The following is a 9,230-nucleotide window of genomic DNA, read 5'->3' as shown; positions in this document are numbered from 1 at the left end:
AACATAAAATGTTGAAAATATTTGCTAAAAATATTCAAACTAGATTTTTTTTTTTAAATGAGGTAGAATTTTCTAGAGAGATTTTAAAGAGAAGATTAAAAAATAATACTTAAGGAGATAATTAAAAAATAAACCTCCCCCTGAATTTGATACTCCTTTAATTTATTAATTCTCCTTATTTATTACTCCCCCTTAATATAAAATTTTACAACCGTAACATATTTTCGTACCTAAGTGTTTTGGGCGATTGTATAATTATCTTTATAAAATTGTTCATTTAAATTTGACTAAACGTAATTAACGTTAGATTCAGTTGAAATAAGTTAACCTTTAGTGTAATGTTAAGTAAGATAAGTTGTTATTAATTCAATAATTAATCAATATTAATAATTTATTGATTAAATTTTGCTTGATTCAATAATTTAATATAATCTAAATTTTGTATTAATTGATGAAGGTGTTAGTTATAATTTAACTTTTCATTTACTTCCTTTTAAGTTGGATTAACTTAGTTTAAAGTTGGTAGTAATTTGAAGTTAAACTCGTTATTAAACAAGGTTAAGTAAGGTTCAATTTAAGTCAAACTTTAATTATGTTTTAATAAAAATAATTAATATTTTAAAGGTTGATTAAAAAAAATGACTTAGAGTAATTTTAATATTTTTACTAAGGTTAAACTTAGGTTCTAATCAAATCAAGCTTAGTTCTCAAATAAAGTTAAACTTAAATAGTTAAGTTCTACTTATTAATTACATAATTAAGTTTAAAGTTAAAGTTAACGGAATTTAAGTTTTTAAGTTAGGTGTCTAAGTTTTAAATGAATTTAAAAGAATTATTATTATTATTATTTTTAAGGGATTTCTAACAGGATTTTAAAATAATTTTTATAATTATTTAATGGCAATTAACATACGTTCAATTCAGTTTTGATTTTAGATTTAAATTAATATCAGTGATTAATTTAGGTTTAAGTTTTAAGTTTAAGTTAAATTTTCAAATTTTAATTGTAATTAAGTTTTAATTTTCATTAGGTTAAAATAAGTTGAAAAGTAATGTTTAAATTAAGTTTTAATGAGTTTTAATTTAAGATTAAAATAATGTTTAAGGAAAAAAAATTAAAATCTAAATAATAATTTTTAAAGTTTAAATAATCAATAAGAATAATTTTTGTAAGTTAACAACATTTTATCAAAATGAAAAATAATATTAAGAAGAATTTTTCAAAATGATTTATTAAAGATTTAATTTTTAAAAGACTTTTTAAAAGACTTTTTAAAATATTTTTTAAAGAATTTTGAAGATAATTTTAAAATAATTTTTAAGTTTAGAATAAAAATTTTTAAGTTAAATATAAAATTTTTAAAGTTAAATTTTTAAAGTTAAATTTTTAAGTTAAATATAAAAATTTTTAAATTTAAATTTTTAAGTTAAATTTTTAAAATAATTTTTAAGTTTAAAATAATTTTTAAAGTTAAATTTAATTTTTAAAATAATTTTTAAGTTAAAATGATTTTAACAATATTTTTTAAGTTAAAAAAAAAATAATTTTTAAGTTAAAATAATTTTTATGTTAAATTATTTTTAAAATAATTTTTAAAAGAGTTTTTAAATAATTTTTTAAATGAATTTTCAAAGAATTTTAAAATAGTTTTTAAAGAATTTTTAAAATAGTTTATAAAGAATTTTTAAAAGAGTTTTTAAATAATTTTTAAAGTAGTTTTTAAAGAATTTTTCAAATAGTTTTTAAAGAATTTTTAAAAGAGGTTTTAAAGAATTTTTAAAAGAGTTTTTAAAGAATTTTTAAAATAGTTTTTAAAGAATTTTTAAAATATTTTTTAAAAGTTTTTTAAAATATTTTTTAAAAGTTTTTTAAAATATTTTTTAAAAAAAAAATTAAAATTATTTTTAAAAGTTTAAAATAATTTTTAGGTTAAAATAAATTTTTAATTTAAAATAATTTTTAGGTTAAAATAAATTTTTCATTTAAAATAATTTTTAGGTTAAAATAAATTTTTAAGTTAAAATAATTTTTAGGTTAAAATAAAAAAAATAAGTTTAATTTTTAAAATAAATTTTTAAGTTAAAAAAAATTAAGTTTAATTTTTAAAATAGATTTTTAAAAAAATTTATTTTATTTTATTTTAATTTAATTTGAAATTCGAAATTTAATTTTAATTTGAAATTCAAATTTTAATTTTAATTGATTTGAAATTCGAAATTTAATTTTAATTTGAAATTCAAAATTTATTTTTAATTAATTTTAATTTAGTTTGAAAATTAATTAATTTAATTCTTATTCATCTCACCCGATCTAGATTATCAATCAGGGAATCCTATAATTTTGTGAGATAAATTAGATTTAATTACAGAGTTTGGTTTAACTTGTGTTAGATTCAGGTTTAGCTTTGGTCTCAACAAATAGGCATTCTTCGGATAAACTTCTAAGCTTGGTGAGTCACTTGGACGTCATTAGAAGTAGCCAACCTTTCGAGGTTTTCCGAATAGTCTTATCCACGGAGTTAGTACTAAACCTTGGTCTAACTAGTTAGGATCCATTTAAAGGTAGCTTCGGTCGGTTCCACTTGGCCAAATGCACCAGATTGAAGCCATATCTTTCTAGACATGCGATACCCAAGCTTCCCCAACGTACGTACTATCATCAAAAAACTTCACCAGTACCATGATTCAAGTTAAACTTTAACCCTCTTTAACTAGTCCTAATTACCCTGTCGGGTAGGTTGGTTGGGGTTACCCTTTTCGGATAGGTTGGTTAGGGTTACCCTGTCGGGTAGGTTAGTTTTGGAGGTGCCAGCTATTCTGGAGCCTCCCCCTGAATTATTGGTCATTAATTTAGTTTTTAGTTCTGGGTTTATTATAGTTAAGTTTTGGTTAAAATTTAATGTTTAATTTGTAATTTAGATTCAAGTTTTTAATTTTGAATTAATTAAATTAGTCAAATTATCTTTCTTTAAGAGAATGTATTTAATATTTAAATTTTCTTTCAATTTCACTTTTATTAGGTTAATTGAATTATCTTTCTTTAATAGCTTATTTTTAAAGTTTAAGTTTTTATTCATTTTTAAATTTGAATTAATTAAATTGTTTGAATTATATTTCCTTAAAGGTTTATCTTTTAACCTTTTATTAATTGTTAATTTTGAATTTTTCAGATTATCTTTATTTAATATGTTATTTTTAACATTTAATTTTAATTTTGTTAAATTTAGTTTTGATTTTATCAAAGTATTTGATTTTATTCTTATATTTTCTTTATTTTTTAAGTTGATATAATTAGTGGAATTTATTAGATTATTCTTATCATTAAAATTTAATTTTTTATTAATTAAATTATCTTGGATTTGGATAGGATTTTCTAGATTAATATTGTCTAGATTAATATTGACCTTGTCATCTCTATCATTTGAGTTTTCAGATTTGTTTAGGTTCAAGTTTGAATTTTTTAAATTAATTGGATTTGTTTTATCAAATAATATCCTAGGGGTATTTTTGTAATTATTGTCAACTACACTATTTTCACATATATTTTCTGAAATAATCAGATCAACGCTCATATTTTCTAAACTACTATTAGCAGGGGTATTTTGGTAAATATCACTAACCTTGAGCGCAACCCCTAATTCAGTAGGCTTTTCGATTGGATCTAACCCGAGTTCAGATTCGATTTTTACTTGATCCTCGAGCTCTATCGGCTCCTCGTGAAGTTTGATCAATTGGGTCCAAAGCTCATGTGCATCTTTGTACTTTTTTACTCTGCATAAAACATTGTTAGGTAAAACATTACAAATGATTTTACTTACATTTGTGTTTAGTTCTGAGTTCTAAGAAGGTTTTCTCAATATCAGCCAATAATCAAAGTTTACGCTTCCTAAGAAGCATTCCATTAATCGCTTCCAATAGTTGAAATCTTGATCATATGGTGGTGGTTCGTTGGGGTTCCGTCCTTTTTAAAGAGTCATTATTCTTACACACAGAGAAACAGAAAAAAAATCCCAAGACTTGGTCTTGGATTAGCAGTGCTGAAAAAAAATAATATTTCACTATTTTCAGAAAAATAATAAAATATTATTAAAATATTAATAAAATATTTGAAAAAAAATATTATTTCAAAATTTTGAAAATGTAATATTTTTTAAATACTAAACAATGGTGAAGAGATGGCGATGTATTTTTCAAAAACTGTTTTGGAGGGAAAAAATGAAAGGCGTACCTGCTTTGCTTGATTGGTGGTTGCACCAAATCAGAGTGGTACCTGCTCTGATACTACTTGTTGGACCGTGAAACGTCGATAGAGGGGGGGGGGGTGAATATCGATTCGAAATACAACGAGTATAAAAGAGTTAAGCGCAGCGGAATAAAAACTTAGACAAATGAACACGGTGTTTTTACTTCGTTCGGAGCCTGTGACGACTCCTACTCGAAGGCCCGTACTCCGTGAGTACTTTCGTTGGGCAATCACTATCAATTCGAATATTACAGAGTTAAGTACAAGAATTGACAGATAAAGAAAATACCGATAATAGAATTAAAACAAAACCAGCACTGAGTCGGAGAGCTTTTCGTGGCGTCGCAAGAGCACAGAGCAGCAGATCTTGGATTCTAAGTTCATATCGAAGCTCTACCCTTGCCCCTTCTTTTATATGAAGCTCAGGGCACCCCAGATCTCTTCCAGGCACCCTGGTGAGACGTGGCAGGTCCAACCAGTGAGCTCCACGTGGTGACGCGCAATCGGGATAAAACTTGCCTCCCGGGCGCCCGGACCACCTTTCTCCAGAACAAGTCCTTCTCCTGCAAGACAAGGTTAGTCCGAGGCAAGTATAATAAATTTCCTGCAAAACAAAGTGTTAGCACAGTTCATGAGTTTGACATGAAAAAGTATGACTTAGATTCCGTCTTTCTGAGACTGGAATCTAGTCACGATCTCGACTTAGATATCCAAAATGGATCTAAGCCGGATCGACGCCTAATGTTCCCTTCCCGGGAACGCGTCCTCGCAGTCACTCCCCTCTAGTAACTTACCTTACTTACCTGCCAGACGTCCGGTCAGCCCTTCGACCCGTCTGGACTTCTCGCCAGCTATCCGGTCAGCCCATCAACCTAGCTGGACTTCTCGCCAAGCGTCCAGTCAGTCCGTCGACCAGCTTGGACTTCTCGCCAGATATCCGGTCAGCCCGTCGACCTAGCTAGGCTTCGTGCCAGACATCCGGTCAGCCCGTCGACCTGTCTGGACTTCTCCTGCACACTCGATCAAAGTGTTAGACAACAACATACTAACTTAACCTGATTTGTCATTCATCAAAACCTGGGTTAAATCGTTAGTGCTAACTGCACCAACAGTAACATATGACAAATTTAATAATAAGTGTTATTGGAGTAATAATCTTATTAGATTTTTTAGAATTTTTTTAAAAACAATTGGGATTTAAACGGAGGTCGTATGACACATTAAGGGGTGACTTTATTAGGCTAGGAGAAAACATGTTTGGAATATCATTTAAATGGGAGTTGATTGGGGAATTAACTTACGGTTAAGTTGGATAAATCCTAAGTATATAATCTCTCTACTTAATTATCGTTTGCATTTCCTCTCCTCCGTGACTCCTCCCTCCTCTGTTCACTGTGCCTTCACCTTCTTGATCACGTTGGTGGTGTGTGACCACCTTCGGTCGAGCTTTCTTTCTCCTTCGCTAATCGTCGGAGGCCATTAGGTTGTCTTTCCTCCGCAGGTCATCGCCATGCAGGTAGATCTTTGGCCAAGAGGGAGATATGAGCCCTAGTCTCAATCTCCCATCGCTACGCCTCTACGCACCCCATCTCTGACCTTCGGACCACAATACTCCAGCCGAGCTTTGCTTTGGTTCGTTCCCTTCTCCTGATCTAGTGTGATGCTACCCCGATTTGCCTGATCCTCTCTGTGCCACTGTCGATCTCCACGGCCACTGGCACTAGTCATGGCCGCGATGGGGGAGGAGGCTAGCCCCTCACCCGATCTAGAGTCGTGCCCTAGCTTTGGGGTACGCCTCTACGCACCCCATCTCTGACCTTCGGACCACAATACTCCAGCCGAGCTTTGCTTTGGTTCGTTCCCTTCTCCTGATCTAGTGTGATGCTACCCCGATTTGCCTGATCCTCTCTGTGCCACTGTCGATCTCCACGGCCACTGGCACTAGTCATGGCCGCGATGGGGGAGGAGGCTAGCCCCTCACCCGATCTAGAGTCGTGCCCTAGCTTTGGGTAATGCCCCGTCACCGTAGATACCGGTTGGGTGAAGGTTGCCATGCCTTTCTCTGTCGTGGTCATGCCCATCCCAGTGATTGACGACGCCGGAGCCACTGTCAACGTCACACAGTTGCAGCCAGCTTTGCATATGGCTAGCCATCTCTTTACTTCCTCCCAATCATGACCTTGCCATCATGGGTGCATTGCCAAGGTCGGCTGTGACTCAGATGCATGTGTCATCACCACTCCTGTATTGTTGTGTTACTCATTTGGTCATGTTGGTGGTGCGGGACATATGTTTGATGAAATGTCCTAATTCCTCTTGTCTCCTCTATTTGCATCCATAACGCCATCGATGACCACCTATCGTTGTGAGCCACTACTAGGGCAGTGACCATCCACTGTAAGATGTTGTGAGGTAACGAGAATCTTTTTCCATGTTGTTCATTCACATATTTGGAATCTGATTAGTGACACTTATAGGAGTAATCAATCTTAGTATATGAAATTGGAATTTAGTCATGGATTCAGGAATGATAAAACCTGGTGGTTGTTTTGTGGAGATTAAGTTTCTATTAATGATGAAGTTGTTAATATTAATTAGATCTGTTAAATGGTAAATGGAATGATTAATGAATCATGTATTTGGAGGATTATTAATGTGGATTAATTTAAGAATAATTGATAGATGAATTTATGGATAGTCAAATTAATCAGTTGTTAAAGATCAATGTAGTATCTGATTTATATTATTGGATGGATTAATTGATGTTACCTAATCAGATTAGGATTAGGTTTTGCTACTTGGTTTATGGTGGGAACTTAGTTATAACATGTACCTTGTGATGTAGGATACTAATACGAGATGAGCACTTTGATGTGAGGATAATTTTAGAATGATCTACAGATAAATGCGGATATTTCTTCCTTGGCCTCTTTAATTCTTTAAACTGAGTGCATGGTTGTTTTGATTGATGGATTAGGTTGCTTTACCTTAAATCTATCTATATTGTTATCCTGCTTGATACTTGTACTTGACCTTTAAGATGATCTATTTATTTCATATACAGTCTTAGCTTTTGGATATCTATACTCTGTTGTGTATATACATGTAGAGTATGTATAGTAAGAGATATCTTGTTGACTAAGTTAACATGCTGATTATGCATTTGATATTGAGTGTACACATGATTGGTATGTGTTGTAAAAGTCACCTGGTTGATTATCCATTTGCATGTTGTGTGTGTACACATATTCGGTGTGATTATTGGAGGTTTCTTGTTGATTATACCTATGTGGATGTGTGCATATGTGTCTAGGAGCACTATTGGATGAATTATGTCGATAATACCTATGTTGGTGATCATATGTATCTGGTGTGATGTTGGAGGTATCTTGTTAATTATACCTACGTTGTAGGTTGCATACGTGTATAGTGTGTATGTATCAGGTATGGCTACTTACTGTATATGATATTTGGTGGACACTTGTTGGACCTATCCATACCTATAGATATAGGTATTTAATGGATCATGTACTAGAGGTATTTAAGTCGATTGTGTTGTTGCATTGATGATGACTGTGTCTGTATCATGATCATTACATCATGCTCATCATTGCACTGCATGATGATAATCAAATGTCTCCCTTGTGGTTGAGCGGGTTGTCAGTCATTTATAACTGCTCATTCAGCCACCGTGGGAGAGTGGTAGCTAGTAGTGAAGCTAGTCCTATCGTGCTCACTTGGTTGCTCAGTGTTACACTCTGTTCGCCTCGGCCACTCATGAGTAGTGGGTCTAAAGGGTACAGTAGTCAAGGGGCTAGAGATGTGAATACTCAGGGACCCTGATGTTATATAATTAGATAACTACCTAGCAAACTGTCTGCCTCAGCCGCTTTGTTGTGGTATCTGGAGGGTAGTACAGCTATCACAGACCCAAGTCTCTCGGTCATACAGGTGCCATGGTGTCTTGAGAGGTGGCGGGGGTGACCATGTGGCATGCATGTGCATTTGCATATAATGCACGATACATCTGTGTAGATATATCTGCATACATATTTTGTAGTTATTAACTACATGTGATTGTGATATGTTATATTTGTTTGAGCTATGATTATTGCATATGGTTGTCATGCTTCATACATGTCATTTATTACACATGTATATACTGTCAGTTATATTCCTTAGGTGTTACGAGCAGATATGTTGCTTATTCTTGATGAATTTACTGATCATTATATTGTATGTGTCGATTCCAGTTTGGGTATGTGTATTCATTATGTCATTACAATCTTGACCTTATGTGTTAAATCTAGATTAAGTATGTATGTTTATTCTGTCATGGGTGATCATGATCTTATGCGTTAGATCCAAATTGGGTATGTTGATTTATTATGTCAGTTATGTTTAGATGCATTGATTATGTCAGTATGATGATGTTCTTATTTCCCTACTGAGATTGTATACATTGATCTCCATATTTTATATAAACCATGCACTATCTTGTCTATTACCCGCTCACTCACCACCGTATTTGTGTATTATCTTTTTCCTCATATAGCAGGTAGATGATTGTGGAGTTGCTTGGAGTATTCTATCTGTTGGTCCCACGTCACATTAGAAGACGGTCTTTACTACGCTCGTCTTCTTACATGTTTTCTTTATGATATTGTATTGGTGTTTAGCCATGTGACTATTTTATCATTTTGGTATGTTAGTGTGTTTAAGTCATGCCGACACACATTGTATCTTTTTTATTTGTGTGGCTTTCCTATGTCTTCCACTAGTTTTTGGTACAGCCATGTAGGCTGCTTATTATACAACTGCGTGGTTATGTGTATTTTTGTTCCAGCCATGTGAGTTGTGTATATAACTGCGTAGTTGTGTATGTTCCAGCCGTATGGGCTATTGACAGCTTGTGAGTATCCTTATGACATTGTATACATGTTTCAATTGCACTGTTATAGGGGAAATGTTGTACGTTTGTCGGACA

The 9,230-nt window shown here is 32.3% G+C and overlaps 1 long non-coding RNA gene across 1 annotated transcript; it reads left to right on the top strand.

Annotated features, from left to right (window-relative positions):
• Positions 1 to 5,602: 5,602 nt before the first annotated feature.
• On the top strand, positions 5,603 to 8,985 carry LOC122041270. The gene is made up of 2 exons (XR_006128942.1): positions 5,603 to 6,655; positions 8,802 to 8,985. It is a non-coding gene; the product is annotated as an uncharacterized LOC122041270 (long non-coding RNA).
• Positions 8,986 to 9,230: the final 245 nt, after the last annotated feature.

This window comes from Zingiber officinale, chromosome 2A, assembly GCF_018446385.1.
Source record: "Zingiber officinale cultivar Zhangliang chromosome 2A, Zo_v1.1, whole genome shotgun sequence".
In the NCBI taxonomy this organism is placed as follows: Eukaryota; Viridiplantae; Streptophyta; class Magnoliopsida; order Zingiberales; family Zingiberaceae; genus Zingiber; species Zingiber officinale.
This window is presented reverse-complemented; position numbering and strand designations above follow the sequence as displayed.